The sequence below is a fragment of the Phascolarctos cinereus genome, unplaced genomic scaffold (assembly GCF_003287225.1).
Source record: "Phascolarctos cinereus isolate Bilbo 61053 unplaced genomic scaffold, phaCin_HiC Scaffold_5;HRSCAF=322, whole genome shotgun sequence".
NCBI lineage: Eukaryota > Metazoa > Chordata > Mammalia > Diprotodontia > Phascolarctidae > Phascolarctos > Phascolarctos cinereus.
Window position 1 is genome coordinate 132,533,663 of NW_027555958.1, and position 16,508 is coordinate 132,550,170.

Sequence of the window (16,508 nt, forward strand, 5' to 3'; positions counted from 1 at the left end):
TTCCTCCCATCTCTCATTACTGGTTATCTAGAGGGTAGATAAGGACAAAGGCCTTTCTTTTCCTCTCTTGGGCATTTGACGTTTCCTGACCTCCTTCCCACCCTCCCCTTCCCCACAGCAGTCTGGCCCACCCCACCACAGACAAACACTCTTCTCAGGGGGAGTTCCGGGGCTTGCATTGTGTGGGCTCGGGGGAAGGTGCTCATTAGCTGCAGCTGCAGGGACCTGGTGCCTGCCTGAGTCAGAGGCACTGCGGCCACCAGCGTCCTGGGGACCAGTCCGCAAGGAAACAGCAGGGAGACAGCTTTGGTGGCTCAATCTGGCTGTTAATGAGCTTGCTGGTGGCACTGCCTCCTCATCAGCCCCATTTGTTTTTACAGGCTGGCCTTTGTTGACTCTAGACTTGTTTTCCTTGCCTTGCAGCACAGATATTCTCAGGCGTTCAAGTTTTGCCTTGCTCTGACGGGCTGTCTCCTTTTCATCGGAGACCGTGTGGGAGCTAAATTTAAACTTGATTAACAACATTTAGCCCAGAAAGGGTCAGGATGCTATTTTCATGTTAAATGGTCTGTTCCTTGCTCTGCTTTTGGCTTTCTTTTCTTTCTTTCTTTTTTTTTTTGCATGTGTGTTTTCTTTCTTTTTTCTTTAAAAAACACAACACAACACAGTGAGAAACCTCCTGCTTTTGTTGCCATGGGTGTGTGTGTGTGTGTGTGTGTGTGTTATGGAAAGAACAGAGTTTTGAATTAATTGCTTGTTGTGTTTATTCCAGAATACCATATATTGGACATTTGTATTTTCAAAACCACACAATCCTTTTCATTAATTATTCTATTTTAATGCTCCACAGCTGCCATCTTTGAGTCCATAGGATTTAGAGTTGGAAGGTAATTTAAAGATTAGCTCAATCCTTTAATTTTATTGAGGAGGAAACTGATGCCCAGGGTGGTTAAATGACTATTCGAAAGTCACAAAGGTAGTAAGCGGAATAATCAGCATTTTTAGACTCCTCTTGGTACATAGAATTAAGGGATTCAGTTGGGAGAACAAAGTTTGAATCATGGTTCTGCCATTAATTCACTGATTAATTTACTCTGGCAAATTACATCAATGCTCTGAGCCTCAGTTTCCTCATCTATTAAAGGAGAGCTGGATTATAGTCATTAGACTATCTCTAAGGTCTTTTACAACTCTAATAGTCTATGATCCTGTATTGCCTAGAAGGCTGCTCATCCTCAGACAACCTTTTTGGGTTTCCTGATCTTTTCTGCCCATTTCTTCTTAATAAAGAAAATCGAAGAGTGATTATCAATGGTGAGGTTCACTAGCTAGTTACGTTCCAGGATAACATTGTACTGAATGCTTTGAGTTCCAGAAAATTTGAGCATCTCCCCAATGAAATGCAAAGCACTGGGTTAGGCTCTGGCAACACACAGACAAAATGAAGCAGTTCTTATCCTCACAGAACTTACATTCTACTGGAAGGAAATGAAATGTGTACAGAAAAGCTAATAACATAACACAGTATATATGTATATACATACATGTATGTACACACATACATGCATATATACACAAAGACATACATCTGCATATGTGGGGCAGTTACATGGCACAGTGAAAAGAGTGCTGATCTACAGTCAGGAAGACTGAGTTCAAATCCAGCCTCAAACACTAGCTGTGTGACCCTGAGAAGGTCACTTAACCTTTGTATGCCTCAGTTTCCTCATCTTCAAATGGAGTTAATAATACACCTACTTCCTAGGGTTGTTGTGAGGATCAAATAAGATAATAATTATAAAGCTCTTAGCATAGTGTCCAGCACATAGTAAGCCCTACATAAATATGTGTGTGTGCGTGTGTGTGTGTGTGTGTGCGCGCGCGTGCACCAAGTGGTACAGTAGACAGAGTGCCAGGCCTGGAGTCAGGAAGACTCATCTTTCTGAGTTCAAATCTGGCCTCAGACACTTACTAGCTGTGTGACCCTGTGTGCCTCAGTTTCCTCATCTGTAAAATGAGCTGGAGAAGGAAATGGCAAATCTCTCCAGTATCTTTGCCAAGAAAACCCCAAAAGGGAACAAGTCTGAGTCGGACAAGACTGAAAAACAACTAAACAAGAAAGTGTGTGTGTGTGTGTGTGTGTGTGTGTGTGTGTGCGTATATGTGTAAAATACACAGTAATTCCTGCTGATGGGAATAGCACCAAAAAGTGGAGAAGGAAATAAGCATTTATTAAGCATCTACTACATGCCAGGGAATTTTACAAATATTATCTCATTTGATCCTCATAACAATTCTGGGTAGCAGGAACTATTATTATCACTGTTTTCCAGTTGAAGAAACTGAGGTAGACAGCAATTAAGTAACTTGTCCACACACACATATACACACACACACACTTTATTGTTTTTTAGTTGTTTTTCAGCCTTGTCCAATTCAGACTTGTCCCCTTTTGGGGTTTTCTTGGCAAAGATATTGGAGTAGTTTGCCATTTCCTTCTCCAGCTCATGTTGCAACTGAGGAAACTGGGCATATGTGTTTGATGGTAGGTTTGAATTCAGATCTTCCTAACTCTAAGCCTATTTCTCTGTTCACTGACTTTAGGAGAGATCAAGAAAGATCTGAAACTCTGAAGTTTATGGGGCCTCCTCATTCCTAGTATGCTCACTTGTATCAGACTGTCTCTGCTCTGGATCCTGGGTTTACCCACTTTTTCCCAGCACTCACATTCTGCCATTTTCTGGGAACTTCTGTACCTCATAATATCTTTTCTAATTTGATTCAACCCAGCCAATACCTAGTGTCTCTCTCTGTAAATGATATCAAATCTGGAAAGCCAATCAGCTATGCCTGATAATAAAACCCTCCCCCAGTGCCTTGACCTTTGGCTACCTCAGTAAGCAGTCCTGACATGATGTGAGTCATAACCGAGGCACCCCAAGCTCTCACTACAGCGACAGAGATCATGACAAAGTGAGTGTGCCAGTGGCTTCTCCAAAAGGACGTTGCTGACTCTCTGTCTTCCTTTCCTCTTCCTTCTATGGCTTAAAGACCCTCGCAATCAAAGCTGAGAGATCCCTGCCCCCAACAACAGAAATCTAGCCATAGCCTCTGTCCTAAGGCAGGGATTCTTAGCCCTTGTTGTGTCATGGACCCCTGTGGATTCCTTCCCAGGATAATATTTTAAATATATAAAATTAAAGGCATAGGATTGCAATGGGAACTAATTTTTATTAAAATAGTTATCAAACTAATTTTTTGGGGGGCGAGAGGAAAGTTCACAGTGTCCAGGTTTAAAACCTCTGTTCTTAGGCACTCCAGACACCACAACCTGAAGAGAATCAAATGACAGGATGATCCAATGGTTATAGGATCTAGAACTGGGAGGAATCCTAGAGGCCATCTGGTCCAGCTCTTTTATTTTACGGATGAAGAAATTGAGGTCCAGAGAAGTGAAATGATTGGTCCAAGGTCAGGATCAGAGGTGGGATTTGAACTCTGATCCTGTGACTCCAGAACCGGTGATCTTTCTACTATGCTATACTGTAGTGGAAAGATGGATAATCCTTAGAAGCAGACAGAAGAAGTAATGTAAGAGACCTCACTGTGTACCCGCATTATCCAAAAAAGAAAATTGATTAGGCATCTACTGAGAGTGAGGAAGAATGAATGGTTATCTGGAGTATTGTACTGACTTCTACAAAAATGTGAACAAGAACCAGAGGAAGGCATCTATCATGCTTGGAAGACATAAAAAAGACGTGGACAAGAATCCCATTTTGTGAAACTCCAATAAATACAATTCAGAATTGAGACAGAATAGATTTGAATAGGAGGGGAAAAAATCAGGATCCATCAAAGATCCATATTTTGGGGGTGATAAGTACCAGCTTCCTTCCTCCTTTATGTCTGTCTGATCTCCAAGCCCTGTCCATGCCAGTTTTGTCCTTACCATTTAAAAAAAAAACCACAAAAGTCTATGGCAGTCAAGCCAGATAGGAAAGTCACATAATTCTACTACCAGTGATGAATCCACTGGATGAGGTTGCCCCTCCTTTCCTTTCTCTCCTTTCAGTTCTACAACTGGACTGTCTACGTATATCAGAAAAATGTCTTAAGAATTAGAGCAGATGAAGGGTTAAAGAGGATTAGCAAAGTAGCTACTGTTTAAAATGACATTTATGACCTTTAAATGGTCATGCTTGAGTACGGCATTTACTTTACAATGATTAGACCCATTAAGTAAGAAGGATAGTTCTAGGTTCTGAAGTATCCAAAGATTATGAAGGACTGAAGCTTTAAAAAGTCACTAAATGCTTGTATGGAAGACATTTCCACAGCTTGGGGCTATGCAAAGCCTTGGTCACTGGTGTAAATTCTGTGGGCTACATTTCCCATAAGGCTATGTGTAAGCCTTCAGTGTCCAGATATCTTACCTTGGTTACACTGGTACAGACTGTGCCAATTAAAAGGAAGGCTCTGCGGCATAGCTCATTTGAAAAGACCATGGGAATCTCACAAGGGATGGTAAGGCATAAGGAATAGATTTGGAAGATGGGAAGAAATGAGAGTTGTGTCTAGAGCCAGGGTGGGGAACCCGTGGCCTCAAGGCCACATGCGGCTGCCTGAAAAACATGGGAGCTGAGGCAAGAAGTTTCAGTAGTTGTCTGGTTTGAGATAAATCAGTCAGTCAACAAACATTTATTAAGCACTTACTATGTGCTTTATAGAGAGCAACTCATTCCATTATGATGTGTGCATAGGTAGCACTGAGGACAATTCGTGTCAGTGTGGTCCATACTGCAGTAGTGGCTGAAGCTTCAAGAGCAGCTCTGATCCAACCCCTTGTGGTGTCCCCGGCCCTTCTCCCCTGTGTGGCCTGGGCCCATGCCAGAGTTCCTGTTATCCCCGGTGGCGGCTACAAACCATGTTGTCATTCCTGGAGGAGCTATGGAAAGTCCTAGATGAAGTGAAGGAAAAGGCTACAAGGAAAAGAGTCTATGATGCTCTGCTAAAATAAAAGTCCAAGTAAGAGGCAAACAGTAAGCACAGGACACAGTAGAAGGGAAAGGTAAAAGGAGAAAATGGGAATATAGCAGCTGTGGCTACACCCATTACAGTTGCATACACAGTGAAAAATCAACAATTATAGATCAGATCAACAAGATAAACTGGTGAAACTCTATGTCACTTTCAGTGGTGTTCAGCTAGTTTCTACTGAGAATGTGCAGGGACAAATCTCAAAGAGATCATTTGAGCTTTTTGTAAATATTCTAAACTGAAAAATTGACTACTCCATAGCTGTCAATACCTCTTGAAGCTCACATCTATAGAAGGTAGTTCAAGAAAAATCAAGACTGACACAGTTCTTATACAAAAAGGTAGTTAGAATCGAAGTGGGATCATGTGACCCAGATGGAAAATGAATACAAAGAGAAGGGAAAATCATTTCATTTGACAATGAAAGAGATGAATTTCTTGAAGATTTATGAAACTAGAGATGATGAAGTAAAGACAACCATTAATAAAGCCTGGATAGATTCTTGGGAGAAAAAGCTAAGGAAGAGACCAAATTAAAAAAGGTCCTTTCAGTCACAAACGTGGAAATATTGTTTCTAATAAGGGACTGTTATTGACCTGCACAGATGCATTTGACAAGAATATTATTCACTCAGATTTCTTCCAAGCAAAGAGTTCATGTTGGAGGGTTTATATAAATAAGATTACATTTTTAAAATAAAATAAAAAAGGTACCAGGGCATAGCAACTTGCCAGTTATTTTAAGTGGGTTGAGATAATTTGATTGACTTACTCAATTGACCTTTACCCTTAAAGAAGTAAGAAAGGATGGAGGGAAGGAAGGAAAGAAAAGAAAGTAAACAGAAGGTAAAGAGAAAAGGAAGGGAAAGAAGGGAGGAAGGAAGAAAGCAAACTTAGAGGAGTCAAGTACCAATCAGGAGAAAATTTAGAGAGATGGATGAAGAAAACATTTCTCCTCAAACACATTCTAGTCTGATGAAGCAATTTGGACATTTAATTATATAATAGATGAACCTACACAAAATCTGCAGGAATATTTTTCTAATTCAGACACTCTAGATCTCAGTATTGCATGTTTGAATTGCCTGGACTTTATGCCTTCATTTTAAATATGCAGAAACTAAGATTAGAGGCGAGGTGGAAGCTCAAGATATAAGAAGAGGAGTTATGTCATATGCTAAATCTTCCAGTGTCAGCCATTCACGAGTGCTCAGTTCTGAGCTCTGACATAGATCACTCTTGGTCCTCCCATCTGACATAATTTAGGCAACAGAATCCACTTAGAGCTCTGAAGAGGTCTCAGTCTTTTTATCCTGGAACTGCTATGAGCCAACAGCTGAGCCTTCTTCTCATAAATTTGCCTCAGAAAGCCCCACCTTTCAAAAACGAACTTCCCTTCAGCTTCCACCATGCCATTCAACGTGAAGTTTTAAGATTTAGAATTCCTGAAGCAGAGGAATATTTCTGTGCTCTTTTTTGTTGCTTGTAACATAACCAAAACATGGTACTTGCTTCTACTTTACAAATTGCTTCATTGGTATAGAACTTCCACCCTCATGGTAAAGTGTTGTGGTCCATAAAGGGATGTAAGAGCAAGTAGCTGACCATGCAGCCCAGAATTATAAGCTCTGCTTTGCATTTCCAGGGCCAGAATGGTACCAGAATAATCAAGCAAGAGACTGATCAAAAATCATACAGCAGATAAGAAAGAAATTTATTATATATCACTCTCCCTTTCTGTTGAGTATTTATTCATGGGGAATTTTTGACTGTGAGAGAATTCTGAGTGTGACTGCTACAGAGAAATGTGTGTCTTGCTCTAGCCAAGTAATCTGGGGTGTGGAAAGAGTGGGTGGAGATGACTGCTTTTGGGAGGGGGTGGCATCTGTAAATGTGGGCAAGACATGTAGTTTGGACAGACCTCACCCTCAGCAGGAAATGTGGTCACTCCAGTCATGCTGGTCACCCCCCTCACACACACGCACAGTCCTGTTGATCTCTCCCTGTGCAGCTGTAATTGGTTATACTTTTATACTTGGATATTTGTTTTAAAGTGCTACAGTGGAAAGAGCTCTGGATTTGAAGTCAGAAGATTCAAATCTTAGCTCTGCAACTTAATGCCAGGCAGTCAGTCCACCAGTCAGTAAACATTTATTAAGCATCTACCATGTGTCAGGCACTGTGCTAAGAACTGGGAATACAAAAAGAGAGGCAAAAGACAATCCCTGTTCACAATCTAATGAGGAAGACAACAAGCTATTAAGTTTGTATAAATAAGCTCTATGCAAGATAAATACGAAATAATTAAAAGATGGAAGGCACTAGAATTAAGGGGGGATTGGGAAAGGCTTCCCATAGAAAATGGGATTTCAGTTGGGATTTAAAGGAAGTCAGGGAAACCAGTAGGTGGAGGCGAGGAAAGAGAGCATTGCAGCCATGGAGGATAGCCAGAAAAAATGCCCAGAGCTGAGAGATAGTCTTGTTCATGAAACAACAAAGAGGCCAGTGTTACTGGACTGAAGAGTTGGGGTGAGAAATAAGATGTAAGAGGACTGGAAAGTTGGTGGGATGGGGGGAGTGTGGGAGAGGATTAACAATTTAACCTCTCTGGGACCATATTTCCTCATCTGTTCAATGAGTGTAACTAGGCTAAAAGATCTTTTAAGTCCCTTGTAACTCAAAAAAAATCTATGATTTTATTTATGGTTCATAAAAAACTAGACTAGAGATAGGCAAGATAGAGCATAACATGGATGAAGTCACAAGAGATATGTTTTAACATCACTTTTGATAAATGCAGATTTTTTAATGTCAGAAAATTCTAGTTGCCATAGCACATAAGAATTGATTTGGTGAGAAATCAATTCAATTCAATTCAGTTCAATTCAACAGGCCCTTATTATGCAATCTACTGTGTGTAAGGTAATGTATTGTAGTGCTAGAAACAAACACAGACAAAAACAAAGCAATCCCTATAAGAAGCCTACATTGTACTGGAGGAAAATAATATGTGTACAGATACATACACACACATACATAAAAGATAAAATAATTTGCGGGAAGTTTGAATGATAACTGAAGAGATCAGGAAAGAGCTCGTATAGGAGATAGAATGTGATCTCAACCTTGAAGGAAACTTGATATTCCAAGGAAAAGAGGTAAGGAAGGAGAGCATTCCAGGCAAGGAGGACTTCCTTTGCAAAGACATAAAGGTGGGAATACCACATACAGAGAATAGCGAGCAGGCCTGTTTGGCAGGGATGTGGTACATGTGAAGAAGAGTAGTGTGAAGTCAGTCTGGAAAGGCTTTGTGGTCCTTTGCAAGGCCACAGAGAATTTTGCCTAAGATTAATGTTTTTTTAAAGCCAGTTCCATTGCTGGCTTATCCATCTGTCTCTATAGGAAGAGTCTTAAGACAGCTATTACTGAGGGGAATTTAACTGTGGCTCAAATGGCAGAAATCTGAGCTTTTCAGAGCCAAAAGTTCTGATTTCTGTCCTTCACCAACCCTAATAAAATCTGGAAGAGCAAGTAGAGAATACAAAAGCTTGGATTACTATGTGCTTATAATAAACATTGTATAGAAATCATTACATCAGATGTTAAGTGGGTTAACTGGGCCAAGTCTGACCAACTGGGCCACAAGTTACTAGAGGATGTTTTGTCAGTACAGAAATAGGCTGAAGTGATAGTCATGGAACAATGGCATCAGCTCTTTGTAAGGAGTTATTAGCAAGTAGAGGATTTCTTCCCTTTCCCCTGAAAAGGGTATAACGTGTTCCTGTGGTTACTGACTTTGCTTATTACACGTAGATCTGATTTGGCCTTCTCACTATGAATGTGAGGCTGATTTATGCTTTTTCCTGTGACATCCTGCTTAGTATACTGAAGGGTACATGTACCCTTTCCAATATGCGAGCCAATGTCCAAGACAGACAGTTTGTATATATGGAAATAATTTCTTTAAGCTAAAAGGGTTGTCTTTTATCATTCAACATTTAAAAAGTTGGTTAATATACAGCAATAGAAGAAGAGGGATGCATCAACATGAAACAGAAGGTTAATTCATACCCCAAATGCAGGATTTCCCCATTTAATCAGGAGCAGCTGATAAATATGTCTCCCTGATGCTTTGCTATTTGATTCACTTAAGCCAAGTAAATGAACATTTGCAATTTTATTATTCTAGTGGTACCTGCCAGCCCTTCCCTAGTCACACTGTCATTCATTACTCTATGCCCTGAGGTTCTGGATTTTATAATTTGGTTGTAAAGATGTGTTCCAGGCATGCTTATGGAATACAAAAACTCATCCCCCAGTCCCGGATTATTTTTCATATTTTAAAATAATATCAAGTTGGCTCCTGATCAAAACTTGGGAAGAAAACAGAAGTTCCACAGTAATGAAATTATGTATTGGGCTCAATCCTCCCCTTTTAATTTCTGCTGCTCTAGAGTATGATCTCGCCATCACAGCAACTGTGCTGCCAGATGTTGGGAAGCCAGAATCATCCCCCTCTCCATATGTATCAAAAGGCCTATGTACTGTGTGTTTAGGCAGGCGGTAGTACTAGGCAGTATTACCCTAGTAACATGGCTTTTCATTGTACTCTTTTCTACCCTTAATCTCTCCTAAGTCTTTCCACTTTAAGGGTTGGGTGGTCTTGGCTACCACAGAGGTGAAAACTGAGTCCATTCACAAGCTTACCCTTCTCTTACCACCTCCAATGCATTTTCCATTATTCTTGCCTCCTGCTTCCTCCCAAGAGAAAAGAATTCAAGTCCAAAACAACGTATCTATCAAGTGCCATTCACTCCAAGGGGCTTAGTCTTTTTTCTTCATTTTTGTTTTCACTTAATTTTTGGGAAGATAGGTGATAAATATTATCTGAGTTTTGCAGTTAGGAAAACTAAAGTTCAGAGAAAGCTTGCTCAAGATTTTAATAGAGAAATCATAGGTCTGACCTAGAAGGACTAAATGTTACCCATTATCTTATCCTATCCCTAATGATTCACTATGGATCATAAAGATGGATCATAGGACCACAGACCTGAGTTCCCACAAATGAGTCGAGAGAGCAACATACCCAGAGCTAATCTGTACTGATCCAACACACTGTTTTGGCATTGGGTTTCAGTTGGAAACCTGCTAAAACGACTACGTCATATACATTTGAGTCATTTCTTCCCCTTTGTTGGTCAATGTGCTTACTAGCTCATTGATGCATAGTAAAGTAAAAGTATGCATTGGACAGGATTGGAGCCAGAAGACTCCTCATCATTTAGGCAGTCTGAGCTTTTTATACCTGTACTTATAAACCTATACAGCTTGTTTGTACATAGTTATCTGCATGTTGTCTCCCCGGTAATATTGTGAACTCCTTGAGAGCAGGTATTGTCTTTAGTCTGTCTTTGCCCCAGTGCTTAGCACAATGCCTAAGTACAGCATAGTAGGCATTTAATAAATGTTTGATGATTATACCACTTTTTATGGCACTTTTCAGGCGTAAAGTATGAAAGGAATACTAAGAGTGGAAAAAATGCTAATGCTTGAGTCACGTACAGACCGAGGTGTGTATTATGTATGTGTGTACATATGTGTATGTATTTATACATATATATATACACATGTGTATACATATGTATGACATCACCAAAAATAACCGTTAACAAGATGGGATTGATCAAAGTACTGGGAATTTTTGCAGATGTGAACTACCTTGATCTCTTCTTCCTCCTAACTAATTCTAAGTCATCTATCTGCATTAACTTTCCAGCTGAGTAGAAACTAACATACTGGACTAGCATTCAACTATATGACCTAATTCAGCAATAAGCACTATTCATTTACACTTAGTTTTTTTTTTTCCCATGTAGATTTGCTGAGTCAACAACCTCTTTAGTAATCATGTATATAAATAAGAAAACTCTAGAGTTGTAGGGCTCGATACATCAATACAATGTCATCTTTAGGGAGGCACAAATGTAGAAATTCGTCGTCTGTAGAGAATTCCTCTTCTGTTTAGAGCTTGTACAGGACATTATCAATAAATCTCAGGAGCATCTTTAGTGAGCATATATCTGTTTCGTACTTCTTTTGATGCTGATCCTCAAAAGATTGTTGAAAAAGTCATCCCTGGGGTTCATTCAAAATGGAATCTTGTGTGCTTTCTGGGAGACATTTTATTGAGATACACTCTTTAATATTGCTTTTTACTTTGTTAAGTGAAGTATATTTTTCCTAAATGGACAAACAATAAATATTATGCTCTTTACACACTACTTACTCTCCATACTACTTACTGTATACATTACTCACTGAGCTCTAGTCACTCAGCATGACTCAGTCAATTTTGTGATTGAAGGTGGGATCTGTAATAGAAAACTGCCTTTTGGTACTCAGTTATTTCCTGTTTGTTGAGATTCAATCAATTTCTATTTCTTTTGTCAATTGTACTTACTAGATCTATTACTTTCTGAGTCTTTCTTGAAGAAAGAATTTATGATATACAGATATGAGTCTTTTGAGTAATATATAATCCTATGGTCTCTTTAATTTCATAATCCTGAGCTATATTCTCCAACATAAGGTCTCCCATGATCATTTGTGTCCATCTTTGTATTGAAAGCACAGAGCATCAAAGTATATGTTTGGAGGACTTTATAAAGTTCTTCACAGTTCTTTTCTACTTCCTCAGAAGTAGAAGAACTTACTTTTATGCTATCCTATTTGCTTACTCCTATCACAAGTACTGATAGGTGAAAAGAACATGTGTCCCATGAACTATTTCTTGGTGTCTCAGGCTCATGAAAAAACTACTTCTGCAACTCTTTATTTCAATTTTCAGGGGAAAATCTGGGAGCCATCCTTCCATTGAGCCGCAACTTATTAATACCTTTTGGTTTAATTTGTGGCGAGAATATGCTGTACTTGAATGTGGTTTATACCCTCCAATTGTTTATCAGCTTCTTAGCTTTTTGATAGAGGCATCACATTAAGAATATTCATATTTAAATGAACATTTGTAGATAGTCTAAAAACTGTCATATGTAGTAGCTCTCTTCTACCATCACAGTAAAAGCAGAAGAGAGTTGCATAGGATATATGTGTGTATGTATATTTACATACACAAACATACATATATAATATATACATAAACACATGTGTATATCCTTCTTCTGCTTCCACTGTAGCTGCATAGGTAGAAGAATACACACATGTGTATGCATAAATTTGTGTGTGTGTGTTTATCTCCCTCTTCTGCTTCCACCGTAGCCCTCCTCTATTTCTACTGTGATGGTTAACATATGTGTGTGTGTGTGTGTGTAAATGTATATGTATATATATGCATGTGGATGTATATATAGCTAGTAACTTGCCCAAGGCCATACATACAGTAAGTATCTGAGGCAAGATGTATGTACATCTATCTATCTATCTATCTATCTATCTATCTATCTATCTATCTATCTACACACATATAGACACACATATATGCACATAGGATGGAGGTATATATATATGTATGTATGTATGTGTATGTATATATATATATATATATAGTGTGTGTGTATGTATGTGTGTATGTATATATGTATGTATATGAGAGAGAATACATCCTGTATGTGTGTGCACACACACATATGTCTTGGAACATACATACATACATACATACACACACATACATATCCTCCCTCCATCATATATATGTATAATGTATATGTATAATGTATAATGTATGTACATACATCTTGCCTCGGATGCTTTCTAGATATGTGGCTCTGGGCAAGTTACTTAACCTATTCAGACCTGTTTCCTCATACCTACCTCACAGAGTTGTTGTGAAGATGAGATGAGATAATGTATAAACTGCTTTTGCAAACTTTAAAGTGTATATAAATTCTAAAGATAAGTGTGTAAATAATTGTATATGTATATATGCACATGTAAATGTGTGTTTATTTATAGATATAGCTATATAAAACTTAGCTTCAGAGGTTATCACAGTCAGAGAATTCAGCACCTATTAGCCAATCTGCTACTGTCCAGAACAATAATCATCCCATTCTACTTTGTACTGCTGGGAATGAACTTAGAATTTTGTGTTTTGCCCTGGATACTGTACTTTTAGAGAAACATTGACAGCATAGTATCACCATATCTCCTGTATTATGTTAGGGGGTCATCTTAAATTCAAATGGCCCTCAGTGCTTAGCACAGTGCACTATTAATAGGCAGTTAATTCATCTTCCTAAAGAGCAGATCTGACCATATCATGCTCCTATCCAACAAACTCCAGTGGCCCTTTATTACCTTCAGGACCATATGTGAAATCCTCTTTGGCTTTTAAAGCCCGTCATAACCAAGACCTTTCTTACCTCTCCAGTCTTCTTATACCTTACTCCCTTCCATGTACTCGGTAATTCAGTGACCCTGGCCTTCTTGCTGTTTCTCATACAAGATGCTCCAACTACCGACTCAGTGCATTTTCAGTGATTGTCCTCTTCCCTGGAATTCTCTCCTTCTTCATCTCCATTTTCTGGCTTCCCTAGATTTCTTCAAGTCCCAGTTAAAATTCCGTCTCTTACAGAAAGCCTTTCCTGATTTCCTTTAATGCTAGGTTGTAAAGTGAATAAAACACTGGACCTGAAATCAGGGAAGCCTGAGTTCAAATTTGGCCTCAGACACTTACTACTTGTATGACCTTGGGCAAGTCACTTCACTTCTGTCTGCCTCAGTTGCTTCAACTATAAAATGGGAATAATAACTGCACCTAGCTCACAGGATTATTGTGAGCTTCAAATGAGATGATATATGTAAAGTGCTTAGCACAGCACCTAGCGTTATAGGAGGCACTATATAAATACTTATTCCCTTCCCTTCCCCTAACGTTAGGGCCTTCTTTCTGAGATTATCTCCAGTTCATCTCATCTATATCTTGTTTGTATGAAGTTGTTTGTATATCATCTTCTCCCCTCCCCTGCCATTAGACTGGGCGTCGCTTGAGAGCAGGGCACAGAGTAGACACTTAATAGAAAAAAATAATAGATGAAATTTATGTAATTCTTTATAAGCCCCAAAAGAATAAGAGTATGATAGGGAGGGCAACTGTCAGAATGAGAGTTATGTCATATTATGTCATATAAGGAATGGATGAAGAGGGGATTCAAATACAATCTTTTTTTTTGTTTTCTTTTTTGTTTTACATTGTATGTTTGTGTTTGATGATGTTTGTTAAGCTTATGATGCCAAATGAAAATTAAATAGTAGAAGAAACTAGTTTAGAGATTTATTGGTATTGTTTAGTCATTTAAGTCATGCCCAATTCTTTGTGAACCAGTTTGGGGTTTTCTTGGTAAAGATACTGGAGTGGTTTGCCATTTTCTTCTCTAGCTCATTTTACAGATAAAAAACTGAGGCAGAGTTAAGTGACTTGCTCAGGGTCACATAGCTAGTAAGTTTCTGAGGCCAAATTTGAACCCAGGAAGATGAGTCTTCCTGACTTCAGGCCTAGCACTCTATCCACTGTACCACTTAGCTGCCCCAATTTAGAGAAGAGAAGCATTAATAATCATTAACTTCAGATATGTGAACGGTTGTCTTGTGGAAGAAGGATTAGCTTTATTCTGTGTAGCTAAAGATGGTAGAATTAGGATGAATAGATGGGAATTACAGGTAGATAGATTTCAATTCAAAATTAGAAAGTACAGAGCTTTCTGAAAATGGACTGAGCTGTGAGGCAGTGAGCTTTCCATAATTGTATATGTTGCATTGGAAGTCAGGCTTGTTGCAGAAGGGTCTCCTGTATTAGACAGAAGGCTGAAAATGAAAAACAATGGCTTCTAAGATCTCTTCCGTCTTCTAAGATTCTATAAAAAGATCATCCATCACAGAACTGGGATCCTTCCCAGTTGAAAATCACCTTTGACCGTCTCTGGAATGCATTGTCTCCTCTCTTCTGCCCTCAGAACCAATCCCTTGATTCCTTCAAAACTCAGCTAAAGTACCACCTTCTACATGAAGATTTTCCTGATTCCTCTAGAACCTATTGCCCCACCCTCATTTTTGTGTGTGTGTGTGTTTGTGTGTGTTTACATAGATACCCACATTGTCTTTATAGAATACTGACTTTATAGACTCTTGAGGGCAAAAACTGTTCTGTTTTTGTTTTTGTATTCCTGGTGCTTAGCATGGTAAATAGAACATAGAATGTACTTAATAAATATTTATTAATTGATGTATAATAATTCCCTTATTTTACACATGAGGAAGCCGAGGCCCCAAAAAGCTACAAGGACCTGTCTTGTCTTAGGTGACAGAGTCAATGAATAACAGAACTGACATAAGAATGCAGGTCTTGACCCCAAGTCCAGTGCTCTGACGGCCCCTAAAACACACTGCCACCCTTCATATATTCCTCCAGAAACACATGGGTAAGAACAAATTCTTCTATGTTACAAGTATCAGAGGGTACTTGGACTGCATTGTAACTGTGATGGTAATAAAGGTATCCCTTCATCATACAAAAAATGGAGAAAGTTATCTCTCAAATGTTCAATGCTTTCTAGTCGTCAGTCTTCAGCATCAGAAGTATGAGACAGATGAACACAAGCTGTATTATTTAGTGACACGAGTTTTTAAGATTTACTGAATCAGATGAACTCTGAATTTTAGTTCAATGTTATATTCTTCTGGGGATGCTGCAGGACTATGAGTCATGGAATCCTAAAATCTCCAAAGTATTGAAATTAAGGATCATGCAAAGGGCAATGGAGAAGTACATAGTGGGTGTGAATAGGTTATAATACATTTCACATGAGGAATTACTCAGAAAAAGTGGTATAAAAGATGTCATCAGAGAAATATATGCTGAAAAAAAAAGTATGGGATGGTCATTTAGCAAAAATGAAGGATAACCTACTTGCTCCATTAGTATTCATTCATTGCCAAGACAATTCAAGAATGCTTCTCCAAGCACTTTATGTGAGCCCCATGTAGTGGATTTATGGGAGAATGTGATAGAGAGTCATGCAGGGATGGGTTGCAACCTGCATCACTGCAAGGAATGCCTATATTGATGTGGTCACAGATACAAAGGAATATTAAAGTGATCGATGGGGGTGTCCTTAGAAAAAACATGAACTCCCCCCAGATTTATTGAATCTGTTTAAGTCAACGTAGTCAAAAAGTGCCTGCTCTCTGAACATTGGGTTTTACACCACGTGGTGAATGTGAAAAACATATGCAGGTCAAAAGGCCAAATGTCTCAAAAAGTACCAAGAAGATCTCATCCTAAAAAAAGAAACAGCAATAATAATAATAATGATAGCCTAATAACAAAAGAATAATGTTAATATCAGGGAAAAATAGAAGATGCTTATATATCAGCCTGCTGTTTCTCTGAAGTTGACAGAACCAGAGAACATCTGAAAAAAAAAAGTCACGTTCCTCTGAAGGGGAAGACAGAG

The 16,508-nt window shown here is 38.8% G+C and overlaps 1 long non-coding RNA gene and 1 pseudogene across 1 annotated transcript in view; both read left to right on the top strand.

The window, feature by feature from the left end:
- The window catches only part of LOC110208841 (uncharacterized), a 412,785-nt gene that overhangs the window by 337,819 nt on the left and 58,458 nt on the right, over positions 1-16,508 (top strand). The window lies entirely within an intron of this gene.
- LOC144457943 (calcyclin-binding protein pseudogene) lies at positions 4,928-5,577 on the top strand (annotated as a pseudogene).